This window comes from Carya illinoinensis, chromosome 3, assembly GCF_018687715.1.
Source record: "Carya illinoinensis cultivar Pawnee chromosome 3, C.illinoinensisPawnee_v1, whole genome shotgun sequence".
Lineage (NCBI taxonomy): Eukaryota > Viridiplantae > Streptophyta > Magnoliopsida > Fagales > Juglandaceae > Carya > Carya illinoinensis.
In genome coordinates, this window is record NC_056754.1 from 26,259,637 (window position 1) to 26,275,834 (window position 16,198).

At 36.1% G+C, this 16,198-nt stretch overlaps 1 long non-coding RNA gene across 6 annotated transcripts; it reads right to left on the minus strand.

The window, feature by feature from the left end:
• Window positions 1-1,205: 1,205 nt before the first annotated feature.
• Window positions 1,206-12,145, minus strand: LOC122303965. Of its 6 annotated transcripts, none has more exons than XR_006240875.1 (11): window positions 9,787-12,145; window positions 9,544-9,619; window positions 9,059-9,356; window positions 8,681-8,948; window positions 8,389-8,533; window positions 8,180-8,272; window positions 6,890-6,947; window positions 5,844-5,978; window positions 5,662-5,736; window positions 3,676-5,363; window positions 1,206-1,571 (listed from the first exon to the last, which is right to left on the minus strand). It is a non-coding gene; the product is annotated as an uncharacterized LOC122303965 (long non-coding RNA). The 6 variants fall into 6 exon arrangements; XR_006240872.1 differs by having other exon boundaries at window positions 6,870-6,947; XR_006240871.1 differs by having other exon boundaries at window positions 6,890-6,965.
• Between the last annotated feature and the right edge of the window lie 4,053 nt (window positions 12,146-16,198).

Consider the following 16,198-nt stretch of genomic DNA (forward strand, 5'->3'; position numbering starts at 1 on the left):
AATGTTAGTAATATTCTAATTAATTTAATTTATTTGTTTGAAGTGAGAAATTAATATTTTAATATTTGATGAAGCAACTATAATTAACTATATTTTGTGAAATACTGTAGTTGAAATCTAAATTATTTTAAAATTATCCAATCTAATATGGGGACTTTTTGGTATAGATTATCTAAATTTTGGCCATCCTTTACTTTGGCTTTGGCAAAGCCAATAAGAATGCTCGGAGAATCACGAATGCCTACACCTATCAATTGCCCGGTGCCTTTTCCTTGGAACTAAGTGCGCCTAAACTTGATTTGGTTGGAGGTGATTGAAGAACAAATGGGCAAAGCAAGGAAATAGAGACAAAAAGAAGGAAATTGGGGACCGATTGACCAAGAACCTCTAGAGAAGGAATGGACAGAACGGAAGAGGATGGCCCCAAACTTATCACTATTAACCATGCGCCACATGTTTGCCTTGGAACTAGGTAAGCCTAGACTTGATTTAGTTGAAGATGATCGAAGAATCGGTGGGCAAAGCAAGGAAGTAGAGCAAAAAAAAAAAAAAAACAAAATTGGAGACTGAATGACCTAGAACTACTTGAGAAGGAATGGGTAAAAAGGAAGATAAGTTGCTTCAGCATCGCTTATTAATCATACATTGAGTAACAATCCAATGTGCAGCTATGGCAAATAAGTTGTACTTAGAATATCAAATACTCAAAAAAATTTAGGGCGAGCATTCTTTAGGTGTCCACTTAAACAACCTTTTATCTTCAACAACAACAATTTTTATATTCATATTCACAAAGAAATCTTCCCGTGCTCCATGAAATGCCTCCAAGACATTGAAAACAATACTTGATATGATATTAAAAAAAAAAAAAAAAGAACTGGAGTTACATGTTTGCATAACAGTTTGGACAGATTAATTCATGAGTAAATAAAAATAAATATCCCAAACTACCACACAACATCTCAAACCATCACTAATGCATAACATACTCCAACATACCACTACCAACACACAAATTTCAACAAATTACTATCAATATATAACATACTCCAACAAATCGCCACCAACACACATATTCCAACAAACCACCACACATGACATACTCCTACCAACCAAGTGCAACACACAAATACCAACAAGCCACCTCCAACACATATTCCAACAAACCACCACCAACACATAATATACTCCAACAAACCACCACCAATGCACAACATACTTCAATAATTGATCTCAAAGTCCTACTACAAGAAGTTATATGGCTGTGTTCCATCTGTAATCTCTAGTTGTGTTCCATCCATCCCTAGTTACATCTATAAATGTAATAGTAGACAAAGTAAGACCAACATAAACAACATACAAATACAATAAATGAATCAAAGTGGTAATTGTACACTTTTCTGTGTCCCAATCACTAGGGTTTGTATACTTTTTGGTGTCTCCATCACGTCTTGTTCTATGCTTTCTTCATCCACCATTACGAAAGTTGGTATATTTTCTTGCGTCCTCATTCTCGATGAGCTAAGTTGGTTTCCATTGCTTTTCAATAGTTCGGTGTCCAATCCACGCCTCTGACAACATAAAAAATAATTAGAGTTCACAAATAAGTGGAAATATAGTGTCTTATCAAATACTAAGAGATAAACATTAGGTAATAATGACAATAACTTCTATTCCATGCTCTCACCAGTCTACTTTTTCCCTTATCTTTTTTCTTTTTCGCAGCCTTAATTTTTATTTTGTTCAATTTTTCCTCCATCGTTGACATCCTCCTCTTACACGAGAGTCTTCCCTTGCCTCTGACAACATGGGGACTTAGGACATTTTCAATAGGCATTTATATCCAACAGTTTCAGGCCTCTAATTATCAACGTCATAAGTGCTCAGAATAATAGTATAATTGCGCTTTATGTCCTTTCTTCACCAGTCTAATATGTACTTTTCCGACAACTTACAAACTTTCCTAGCTAAAAAAATGTCAAGAATATGTCTACATATTATGGTTTGCATCTCAAACAACCTGCAAACACACTTCGCCTCACACTTAGCCTTATTAAAGTAGAAAATATAAGTAACCTTCTTAATGAAATGTTCAGCCTTAACTTCATTATTGATCGAGTAAGTTGCGATTACTCCATCCATTTTCTTAAAACAACAATGACAATATATCATTCCCATTATCAACAAACTCTTTAAGGTTAATCCTTGCATGCACATAGTCATCGAAGAAAATGTTCATGCTCTCACTGCACTGAGTTGTACTTATTCTAGCCAAAAATGAATTCTTTAAATATACCAGCACCCAAACCTCTCTCTTCACAAATAAGCTTTGCAACCATGCATTTTCATGCAAGTTGAACGTATCCTTGAGGATGTTTCAAGAATTCTCAAACTCCTTAATAGTAATTAAGTCATAGACAGAAGATAGAAACTTACTTTTCAAGCCACATTTGTATTGACTATAGGAACTAAGCTTCTTAGGGACCTTTCACAATATGTGCCATAAGCAATACCTATGTCGTGTGTTGGGAAAGACAACGGCGATTACATTTTTCATTGCACGATCTTGATCTGTAATCATAGTATTTGACGCTTTTTCATCCATGCAATCAAGCCAAGTTTTAAATAACCATACAAATGATTATGTATCCTCACTTGAAATAAGGCTTGCACCCAAAATGATTAACTATCCATAGTGGTTTACACCCACGAAAGGTGCAAATGGCGTTTCGTACCTATTTATTAGGTATGTAATATCGAATGTTACCATATCTCCAAAGTAGTTGTAGGCTCCTCTAGTATGGGCATCTACCCAAAACACATTCCTCATCCTATCATCATCATCTAAATCCATGATGCCGGAAAATGTCATCATTCTAAAAGATTCAAACAACCCTTGAGCACCATCTTTACTAAGGTGCTTGTGTCATACCTTATCAATATAGTTACGACAATCTTTTTCTCCAAATGGTACCTTCTCAAACTTACCTACCTTAGTCACAAGAGTATGGAAACTCTTATTCATCAGTATGCCAGCTTGATCACTTGTATCTAACACCCTCCTAACGGACTCATTAACATCTCTATTGCATCTGAAGAACTTGGATTTTCTTAGACTAAGCACATGATTGTGTGTTAAAAACTGATGTGACACTCAACTTCCCTTCCTTTGACATCACATTCATCATTGCCTTACAATTTGTCTTGCTTGTTGGTCAAGGCTTTGAGATGTTTGACATCCTATTCTGTTTCTTGTCACCACGAGCACATCCAAAGTGACATATTTGACAGTTCCATCATTCTCCCTTTTACTCCTTTGTGTCATTATCCCAAAACCACATCGTTGTACGTAATGCTTATAGTAAGTCATCTACTCATTCTCCAATTCAAAGCATATCCTTGGCTTTGGCTCCTTAGTAATATCACCTCCATTAGTAGGCTCCACATGAAGTGACCCGGAACTGCCAGCCTCTTTGGTATCAACAGTATTACCCAAAAAGGTAGTAGACTATACTTCAACTTTTGTCGAGTCTAATGTGGCCTCACTAATTTATTCAACAGAGTTACTTTGGTGCACTTTAATTTTTTACAAATTAGGAGAAAAAAAGTATTATATGACAATATATATTCTGGATAATGTAAAAGACAAAACATGTGAAAAATTCAACACATCACCTCGTTGGAGGAACGAATGTTGGTGAAGCCGAACAAGAGCTAGCAACTATACAAGCGCTTGTTTTGTAGACTAGAAGTGGCACTGGTTGTGGACCTAAACATGGGAGCGATCATAGACATGGCAATGGAAGTATCCATTACATCAAAAAGAGAGTTCCATGAGTGTTGCTGGAATTTTCCCAAAAAATAAAAAAATTAAACATAAATAATTAGACTAAATATTCAAGTTCAAAAAATTAAAGAACATTAATTACGACCAATACTCCATGAAATCATCACCTAATTGATTCATGGATATGGGTAGGCAGTTGGAGGAGGGCCCATCATTGGTATGGCGGAACTATACAAGGCAGCGAAACTACTCAAGGCAGCAGTACTTGATGCGACAGCGGAAGTAGAGTTCCATGGTTGTTGCATGCATGAATTTTATAATAAAGAATTGTTCAATGTAATTAATTGCATAAATCAAGCCTACCAAAAGTTTTTGTATCAAGCCTAACAAAACAACATCCACTATAATGGAAGTGACTTTTCCTGGCGATTATTTTTTATGGGAAAAGTCCTAAAGATCGCCAGTAATATCTTTTACCAACAATTTACACCTCACTGCACATTCCCTGGTATTATTCCTTCACTTTTGATCTAAAGCAACAAAAGCCAAACATCGTTGCTAAAATGTGATCTTTGCCGGTGATTTTATTTGTCGCAAATAGTAAACAATATCACCGCACTTATGATCTACGATCCAGTTCAAAATCACTAGAAAACACTAATTCCAGCGATTTATTACTATCTCTAAAAGGACTAAAATCGCTGGAAATAGCCATTTCCAGCATTTTCAAAACATCGCTGTAACTAACTAATTCATTTTGAGAACTCTATTACAACGATTATAAAATCGCTGGAGATTATATTTCCCAGTAATTTTAGAATCGCTACAATTGAGTTCTTGATTTTTAATATGCAATTGCAGCAATTGGAAAATCGTTACTTTTGAGCCATTGCCAGTTATTCGAGAATCGTCGCAAATTATATTTTTGTTTTGTGAACTTAGTTGTAGTGATTCTTAAATTATTGGAAAAAAGTATTGCCAGCAATTTTATAATGGTCGGAACTGCATATTTAATTCTGAGGCATTTTCAAAATCGTTTTCCTTAATGTTATTCCGTTCTCTCCTTATCCTAACTGATATTCTAAGGAATTAATGAATAAATCCTATAGTTTAAATTGAGTGCAATTCAATTCCTCAAGGAGGATGATGATGATGATCACCATCATGAAATATATGATGGCTGGCGAACATTACATGATGATATTTTGTGCCAAATAATTAAAGTTAAGACTTCCAATAATCAAATAAAGGAAATATATCACTAACTTGTCATTCTAAATTGAAGTTTGGGAAACATTGTCAATTACTAGACCAGAACAAAGAAAAGAGTGGAGGGAAAATCTGTCAAGTCAGGAAACACTTGGTGTCAAAACTAGCTAGACAAGAAAACTAGAGAGAATCAGCTGGGGCTAAAAAAAATATCTTGTGGCACTTGAAGGCTATCATCAACTCTCATGTATACAAGTAAAGAGAGCATCGCATATCCCTTTGCATCAATTTGGTGCGAATATTTGATGCCATCTTATAAAATAAAAATCAAAATATTTGAAGGATGTGGAGAATGGACTCTTGTATCCTGCAGACGATCGACACATTGAACATGAAATGAGATCAGCGACTAAGAAGTCTAGCAACTACATGGCACCGTTCAAGTCTATGGAGGGTAAAGTTCCCAGAGAGATAAAACAATGCGTGTTTTAGTTAAAACATGTGTTCTCATTCTATTAGACATTGCACAATATGAGAGTCAGTATATTAGTGACAGTTAATTGAGCTATATGAAAATCAGATGATTAAGTATAATCCAATACTTTATGAGAATCCAACTATGTGGCAAAGACTCCAACTAAAAAATGTATCGTGTAGATACCTACCTGGAGATCCATCATGGCCATGTACTTCTGTAGTGGAAGTTGATATTGGCAGATATTATGCATCATTTTCTTCACCTAGGGAGTGGAGTGGTAATAACAATAAGTAGGTACTATGCAATAGAAAAAAAAAAACCACATAGCCATGTGAAAGGGGTTGAAGGATCTATACGCTGGGTGCTAACCTGAAGCTCATGAGAATTGAGAAGCACCTGTTGGAGGGACAAGACCTTGCAAAAAGTGGGCATCTCTCTGTTTTTCATTGAAAGCAAGCCCCTTGTTATGTTGTGGATCTCTCAGCAAAGAATAACCATTGCAGACTAAGAGAAAAACAAATTCAATGAGCAAGTTAAATACATATACATCATTTAAAAAAAAAAAAAGTTATACTCCAATTATTTGGATCTGAAGGTAGTTCATGTAACATATCACCACATTTCCAGTAGGAAAGGGACAAGTGCCATTTCAAACAAGCAAAACCATCAAATATACATTTTTTTTTTTTGGCTCAAACATATTTTTTTTTTTCAAATTTTTTTTATGTCATAACCATCAAATATACTATGTCAAAGGTAAAAAAAAAAAAAAATAATCAATAAATAAAGGATGTAAGACATAGGAAAGGCCTAGATGTACGAAGCCAACCCAAATACATATGGAAAGACTTGCCCAAAAAATGTTCAAATGATAATTAATTAGAGGTTCATTTTTATCCTAGTTTGCATCCCAGGATCACTTATGGTCAAGCATAAACAGCTCAGTTTTATGTTACTCAACCACTGAAATGAGAAGAAAAGATACAAAATCTGAAGCAACTACAAAATGGTACATAGAAATACATGAAGATCGTGAGTGAATTGTAGATTAGAAACATTGCTAATATTTTGATTTTTTTTCCTTTATTAGATTATTAGTAAATAAAAGTATTGCGAAAATGGAAATTTATCAAAGTCTAGTTGCCACCTCATCAAACAATAACTAAAACATTGGAACATTGGGATAAGACTAGGCTAACAACAAAAAAAGAATAATTCCTCATCAAAATCTCCTAGAATAGGTAAAAATATCCAGTAGCAACAACCAAACTATACGATAGAAAAATGAACATTTCATAAAGCAGCCGGTAGCGGAAGAGGAAATAGAAAGTTGGAAAGTAGAAAAACTAAATGATTCACAAGCCAAAATACGTAGTGAAAAGGTAAACAACCCACGAGATCCTTTTAAAGTGCACCTTTGTCCTGCACTGTGTTGCAGGCCACATCCCATCACTCCCATCATGCATCACAGCACTGCATAGCAAATCAAACCTAATCAGAAAAATAGGAAGAAAGAGTCAACAAGTATTTGTACCATTGGGTGAGAAAATGATTTTCAAAATATGGAACTTATACTAAGATTTAACTGTACTCCTTACTTTCGTGACAACCATAATTGCCCCCTACTTGTGAATAGAAGGAACATGGACACTAGATAGCCATAAAACATGAATACTAGAATAGTTCAGGTATGGAGTCTGAAGATATGCTCAAAAGCTTCTCAAAAAAAGGACACCGAAACTTGTTATCTCCTCGGTGTAGACATAGATTCCTTTATATATATATAGTAATATATATATATATATATATTGCCCAGTTGTCATATTGACTAACAAAAAATCACCCAAAATTATTTAAAACATATAACCCCCTTATGGGTCGGTGGAATCGGTACACTGAGTCTGTCGATATGACTCTGTGAATGACAGATGATCCCTAAAGAAAGTCTGAAACATTCTGTCAGTCTGAATCTGATGCTCCCTAAGAGCCCGCATCTCTCCCCTCATTTCATCCAGCTAACTCTTGTACTCTTCAGCATCTTTCTTATGTTGTTTAGGATTTTTCTTGTGTCTTTCAATCTCAGACAGGTAATGTTGCATTTTAAGTTCGTCACATTGTTTACTTGACTTAGGGATGACCATCTCTCTGAGTCCTCATGCATATCTAGGTCAATGGCCAAGGACCTCCCTAAAGACAGTCGCTGCTATCTCATCACTACGTTGCTCTAGTTCTAAGCCATCCATCTTACCTTGCATCTCCTTCTACACATTGACAAAATAGCGATTATAAACAATCTAGGCATGTGCTATGTATGCATTTGTCACATTCGGAAAGAAACATAGATCTCATGGATTGTAAGCGTACTACTCACATAAGTATCTTCTATAGCATTTGTCACAAATGTATTCTTCTTCTTCGACTAGCTCATCTTCTTGTAGAAGTCAATCAAATTTCCATTCTTAACGCATTAAATGTGTGAGCAATAAGTCTAAGAATATTTTTCATATCAAAAAACTTTATTGTGGTGGACATGTGCATTTTAAGCCCGAAAGTTAGAGTAACCACTATCCAATAGTAATGTAATATTGTCACAAAAACAACAGAAATTCATTTCACATGTAGAGGACAATATTCTTTCATGGCATATGAGTTCAAAATTTGGACAAGTCTATTGAAATGAAAAGAAATTATTTGCATCCTCATACCATTTGCTCAAGTATTCGGACGAATGATTTACGTCCTGATGTGTGATTAATTGCTTGCTTCTTTTGGTTCTCCCGATTTTGAGTTGAAATTTTCTACCATGCACACCCAATGTTAGCTATGATAAACAAATAGATTTTCCAGAACTATATTTAGACATATTAAATGGGTAGATATATACTTTAATTTGAGAAAGAGCAAGTTTATATACCTTAAAGGCATCGCTGCCCCACCTGCAACACAACTTGACCCAAACAAGGGGGTCCACCAATGTAGTCACATTAGCCAATGCTTCTTCAAGGCTTCCATATGATTGATAAATCTTGTACAAGTTGTAATGGAAGGAGTTGAAGTGCCTATGAAGTTGCTTTGTCATTGTCAATCAGTGGTTTTCGCGTTTCCAGTTGAACACAAAGTCATACTACAATTATGTGCTATTTGGGCGATGATTATACTACATAAACCACTTTCAAACAATCAAAATTAACTAACCAATGACTTACCCGAACATGGTCGATGAGCTCCTCTTTCATGGCTTGTGGGACATGAGACTATCGAGCATAACTCATGTCGCAATATTGTTTAACAATCTATGATACTCGTGTTGTGAACATAGAAGCATGTTCACAACACAGATAGTCTCACTGTCGTTTATCTTCAAAAGCACTTTCCTATACTTCCTCATCTTTTCAAACTTGATACATTTAGCGAGCCCAAGAGTTCGTTTCTTCTATTCTTGCTTTACTCTGGGCTCCATGGGGGCATCCGTAGCTATGTTTCAAAGTTCACTAGATTAGTTTTTGTAAGTGTAATGTATCTTTACACTTAATAACACACATAAATAGGTCAACGCATTTAATATGTATTAGAAAAACACGCACCAGTTTGTGGTGTACCGAGATCTTCCAAGATTGCATGTTGTCTAGTTTGTGCTTGTTCCTGTGCTGGTGAGGGTTCTCGAATAGGCTCTAGTGAGGGAATTGGGTTGGCGCATGGTGGGAGGACTTGGAGGCTGTGTGGAGTCATCTGAAGAGGATTGATTACACTCCTCAATGCTGTGATATGACGAGATTTTTGCTCCATGTCATCGGATGTGGCGACTTGAGTATGGTACATGGTGCCTTGCACGAATACCTCGGAGTCTCCCTCTACCTCTAGAATTGGGTCCCGATCGGTCACCTGCATGTGTACGAGTAATAACATTGTGATAAATGTCATGTCCATTCCACATAGTAATCTCAAAGTCACAGACAAGTTCATAAAAAGGATCATTTACGAACTGTTTTCAATTACTTGTGGGTAGACTAATCCTTACATTATGAGCATAACATAGATAGAGGAATAACTGAATTGTCAAATTGTATACCTTGATAATTGATAGTGCTCCTCATGCCTCTAGATTGAAGATGGGATTGTGCTGACATGCCCACATAGCTTATCGCCTACAAGTATGTTATGGCCCAATTTGAAAGTCACATGAAGTAAATAAGTATCACAATGTTAGACTTCGTTTAAATCAGGTATTAATGTTGTAACGCTGAATACTACTTTTGTACTTGTTTATTGTTTGCATGATAAATAGTTCAAGCTAGGAGAAAGTAAATCCTACCCAAACCAGATTCAGTGAAGTGAAGCTTTAATGCAACGCAGTATTGTTTTCCCCTCACCTGAGCAAGAATAATATCATACATGTCAGAAGTCAAACAAGTTTTAAGAAAATAAATAAATTTTTAGGTATTTATATACCTTGAAATATATGAAAACATCGATGTTATCTTATGCATATTAGTTCAATCCATTTATCAATAATTATAATTCATGGTTTTAATAAATAAATCAAAACGGGTATTTCATACAATCTCATATTGAACTGTCTATGTACAATACCAATTTCAAAGAGGTAATCTACTGTGCCAACCTTAAATCAATGACGTTTTTCGGTTGTAATTATAAATATGACATAGACTCTTCCTCTGTTGATAGGTCCCCTTCATCTGAATATTCTCCCCACCAAACACATCTCCAAAACCAAAAGTCATCATGTCATCATTGATAAAGCCTGCTAAATCTATGCATTGACCATGCGGGTCCATGACTTCTCATGCATCAATATGGCTAGGTAGTATATCAAGCTTATCCAGTGGAAATGATATTGGATTTGCATTTTCACACTGCATTGGTTCATAATAATATGATGACATATTTTCTTGATCGGCATCATTAGTACTTGATTCGCCATCAATACTTTCCAGAACCCTCGGTACTGATGGAATGTTATATATATTTCTATTTGTATAGTTCTACACAACACCCCAACTTCCTTTCGGCCTTATATCTCTTATGTAGAAACATTAATCAGCCTGACTCGCCAACACAAATGGTTCATCCTTATACCAAGTCCTATTCATGTTGATACTAATCATATGGTCATCAACCCGCACCCCTCATTTTCGATCACCAACGTCAAACCAATCACATTCAAATAGGTATACTCGACGCCACTCCATGTAGCATAACTCTACGATATTATTGATAACATCGTGGAAGTCTACGTTACTTGTGGCCTCATCCCCAGTTACCAACACCCCAAAATTTTGTGTATGTCGGCAAAGTTCATGCTACTTCGTATGAAACCTTTTTCCATTTATTATGCAACAGCATATGATGCAACCCAACAGGCCCGTAAGCTAACGCATATAGATCAGCAAACACATCAAGTGGATTCGAGGTACAATATTCCTGGATTTATACCAAAATTGTAGAAAATTCACAATGTATATTTTCATCATTCCAAAGCATATCAAGGAAACCTATAATATTTCAATGTAGATAAGGATGGAGAAGAACTTACACGTTGCTTGAACCAAGTTGGAAAGTCAGTTTAATGCGTGCGATCGATGCAATTTGGGTTTTGTATACCTTACATTTCTCGTAGTGTTCTCTGCATTTGAAGCACGAAATCACCAAGCAAAATCTTCAAGTTAGTTGGTATTGGGTTGATAACAACTTGTTAAATTGGACTGAAAGTAGATTTTTAAGTAAACTCGTTGATGATTACTCTATATACTGTTCAATCTCCGCACAATTGTTGAGCACGTACCAAATGGAGTTTATCTTCTAATTGAACATTAGAAGCTATACCCAAGGGATGAACTTTTTGGTTGAAATTTCTGAATCCATCTATAGTTTCCTCTTCTTCAACATCAATGTTGCAGTCCGCTCAACTAAACTTCGTTTCAACATCTTCGATATACATGGAGCAAAATGTCAGGATACCACTTGAGTTTGTCGAGATACCTTTCAAATGGGTACATCCACTTATATTGTACTAGACCCCCAAGTATGACCTCACGGGGGTAAATGGACAGTTAGGTGGACCATGACATCAAAAAAGGAAGGAGAGAATATCATCTCCAATTTGTATACAATGGTGACAATATCAGTTTGGAGCTAGGATAGACGATTCACATCCAGTGTTAGAGTGCACAACTCTTTCAAGAAAGTGCTAAGTTAGGTAAAAGCTAAGGCAATGTCACTTCTTAAATACCGCCAGCAGCAATGGAGAGTAGTCTTTGAAGGAAAACATGACAGTCGTGACTTTTCAACCTTGAGATTTTGCAATCATGTAGAGAAACACAGTTTGAGATATTGGAAGTGAACCCATCTGGAAATTTGATATTAGACAACCACTCACAAAATTTATTCCTTTCATTTTCGTGTAATGTGTACAGTGCATGTGACATTGTTACACCATCACCTTCATGCCTTAAATGTAATTCTTTTCTATAGCCCAAAATCTCCAGGTCACGCCTTGAATTGATATTATCCTTAGTTTTCTTGGACTGTTCATTAAAGTGAATAAGATGTTATTGGTAATATTCTTCTCAATATGTGACCGATGCAAAACTGCAAGTGCACAGTATCGTAGTTTTATAGTAAAGTAATAAGAAGAGTATCGTCCTCAGGGATTGGTACCTTACTCTTGCCAAATACCAAAATTATACTAATCTCAATTTTATCTAGAGGAATCGCTAAGGTTTTTGTAGTTGCAATTAAAACTAGATCAACTCAAAGAGAAATAAGTAAAGAAAATAAAACTGACTTTCAAAGATCAAATTCAATAGGTAAGAAAACTTCTAGGAAATCGATTTCACCTAATTCGTCACTATGCTTTTCTCATCCAGCTAACTTAATTGAATTCTCTTTTATCTATTAGCAAATCTCTAATTCATCCAAAAGCCTCTTTCGATAGTCAATTGGAAGTGATTCTAGTTTATCAATTCACACAAGAGTATGCAAATTCAATAATCAAGAACGCAATAAGACTAATGATTTAATCACTACATAGGTTCATACAAGTCTTTCGATCTCTATACTTACCTATGCTGAAATATCCAAGATCTACCCTATGACTCCCTCTTTCGATAGCAAATCACAAGATTACTTATCATCTAATCAATGGCCAGTTAATTAGAAGCAATAAATTCAGAATAAATCAGATAAACAAAGAGAGAATTGCATTAAATTAGCATAGACAATCAAGCATAGTTCGGAAATAGGTTACATCGTTTTCCTAGAAAGAAGAAAATTTAGCTCATGCTAGAATTGGAATTCAACATAAACGAATTCAGCATAATTGTTCTGAGAAGATGGGAAGAAGAAAATAAACACTGAAAAATCCTCCTTGCAGCCTCAACTCGTCGTCAAAAGCTCAAGGGAACGATTCAATGCTTTTCTCTCGTCCGTGCTCGTGTATGATTCCAACGTACGTGCAATAATTGGAATTCCGTCTTCAAAACAGATGAATTGAATCCCTCTAACTGTGTTTTTCTCTCCCAAGAAGTGTTCTCCAGTCAAAACTCCCGGCTCTAGAGTGAAAAATGGCTTTTATATGGTCCCACGGCAGAAAACCTAAAATCTGTCAAAATACGATGTTCGCTCGAGCGGGGTGTCGAGCGCGCGTCGAGCGTTCGACTCTGCCTGATTTCGCTCGAGCGTCCCATCGAGCGCACATCGAGCGTTCGACTCTGCCTGATTTCGCTCGAGCGGCCAATGTCTCCGCTCGAGCGATCTTCGTTTTTCAGCAACCCGCTTGAGCTCCCTGTCGAGCGGCAGTCGAGCGTTTGAATCTGCCTGAATTCGCTCGAGCGGCCAAAAGCCCCCGCTCGAGCGAACTTGTAAAATCTGCAATATGAAATTTTGTAAGTCATCAAATACCCCCAAACTTACAACTTTGTTTGTCCTCAAACAAAAAGAAAAACAAATGATAGTTTAGGCAATATCAACTCGACCCCAAAGAGAAGTATCATCACTCACCAAGCTTTTATGAATTTAGATTTCATCTCTAGTATCTTACTCTTTTAACATCAAAGATAGCAAGAAAATCAATCAAAAATTTTGCAATTTGTCAAGCAAGAGTTAGGCGTTTACTTCAACCTAAAGCTAAGACCTTGAGTGTGTGTGTGATATAGTCAATTTAACTTCAAACCACCTGCAAACTTAGATAAAAGTAGAACAACCAAAATCAAAAGAATTCTCTTAAAACTTAACCCCATAAGTCCAATTTTCAGAAATCCTCTCCACTAATGTAGTCAACACCAAAATCAAAGATCGAAAGGTCTTTATTAAGGTTGTAATGATAGGCCACAGGGTGAGGGTTAAGAAAGAACTGGATATGGGAGTTTAAACAAATTGGAAAAATACTTAGTGAAAAGAACATTAAAAGAGAAACTCACATGATTCAAATCATAGCTCTTTCTTGGCAATATGCTCATACTTATGGCATTATTATTGCTGTAATCACTAATGTAATACCAACACTTCCCTTAACAAAATTTGAGGTAATTCACTTTCCGCTTGGCGACTTCTTTTTCTTTTTCTTTTTTTTCTTTTAATCACTTCCTTTCTTCTTCTTCTTTTTCTTTGATCAAACAGAGCAAACATAATACGGTTCATCATGAAACCAATTTTTTCTTTTAAATGTAACTCTCCACCAAAGTATTTTCTCAAACTATCAACGGTAGATTCATTGTTTTTCAGGCTTAGAGCGGGCATGGTTTATGTAGTTTAAAGAATCAATAAAGGCTCATGAAGGCTCAAGGGGGTTGACTATGGAAACACACCATGTAATGATGGCATGACATTTAGGACGGCTGGGAAAGCTTTTTGGTTATGCCAAAGAAATGCCTAGATCATTTCTCTGATATTTGGTCTCAACTAGGATTTCGTCTCAAGGACCCATCAACGGATTCTAGAGCAAAGCAAAATCGAACCTCCCTCTTTCAATTAATTCAACTTCTTCTCTTCATAAGCAAAATGGAATAAGAGAAAAACGACTATGTGCTCAATTGTGTTCAAGGTCAAAGATTTAAACCAAAGTACCCGCAAAACTTCACTTGACATAAAAGAAATTTTTGAAAATTTTTCTCAAAACTATCTTCAATCACAAATTTCAGAGTCATAGAGAATTCAATCTTACTCCAATGCATGCTTGGTAAGAGACTCAAACAACCCATCAACAACCCAAGACTTAGAAAGCAAGAGGATCAAATGATTATAGGAGTTTACACCCCCAAACTTAAACTAAACAATGTCCTCATTGTGATGCAAAAGTAAAAAGGATTGAAGAAATAAAGGAACTTCCCTGGTTTCATGGTGAACCTTCCAAGGTTTTAAAATTTTCCAGCTCTTTATTCTTGCTAAATAAACCTGCATCAAAAACCAATTTATTAAACTTAAATAAATAAAGATAATAAAATAAATGAAAGAAATAAAGATAGATCTATGGGTTGCCTCCCATAAGCGCTTGTTTTAAAGTCTACAGCCAGACTTTTCAATGATCATCAATTAGGATCTCCAAGAGGAATAAATGCATAGTTCCTCTCCATTTGCTCTCCATAGTAGTGCTTCAATCTCTGACCATTAACTCTGAAAATATTCCCAGTCTTGTCCTTCAAATCTACTTCTCCAAAAGAGGAAACTTCATGAATTGTATAAGGACCCGTCCATCTTGATTTCAACTTTCCCGGAAAGAGTTTGAGTCGTGAATTGAAGAGTAAAACTTGTTGTCCTGGAGCAAACTCTCGCCTAAGAATCTGTTTGTCATGCCACTTCTTCGTCCTTTCTTTATAGATCTTTGCATTTTCATATGCATCATTCCGGAACTCTTCCATCTCATTCAATTGAAGAAGTCGCTTTTCACCTACTGCCTTCAAATCAAAGTTAAACTTTTTCACAGCCCAATAAGCTCTATGCTCCAACTCTACAGGAAGATGACATGCCTTTCCAAATACTAATCGGTATGGAGACATCCCGATAGGTGTTTTAAAGGCTGTACGGTATGCCCACAAAGCATCATCAAGCTTCTTCGCCCAATCCTTTGTATTGATTTTGACTGTCTTCTCAAGGATGTTCTTGATCTCTCTATTTGAAATTTCAGCTTGACCATTAGTTTGAGGATGGTAAGCAAGTGCTATCTTGTGCTTCACACCATATTTAGACAGAAGATTCTCAAATAACTTGTTGCAAAATTGAGTCCCTTCATCACTAATAATAGCTCGTGGAGTGTCAAATCTTGTGAATATGTTCTTGTGCAGAAATTTGAGCACTACCTTTGCATCATTTGTTGTTGTAGCAATTGCTTCCACCCATTTTGACACATAGTCAACTGCTAGCAAGATATAAGCAAAACAAAAAGAAGGAGGAAAAGGCCCCATAAAATCTATTCCCCAAACATCAAACAACTCAACTTCTAAGATACCTTTCAATGGTAACTCATGACGCCTTGAAATATTTTCCATACGTTGGCACCGGTCACAAGTTTTCACCAAAGTGTAACTATCACAAAAAATGGAAGGCCAAAAGAACCCACTTTGAAGTACCTTAGCTGCTGTACGGGTGGCTCCAAAGTGTCCTCCATATGATGAGGAATGACAATGATGGAGGATGTCTTGCATCTCTTCTTCCGGCACACATCTTCTAATGATTTGATCAGGGCATCTTTTGAACAACAAAGGCTCATC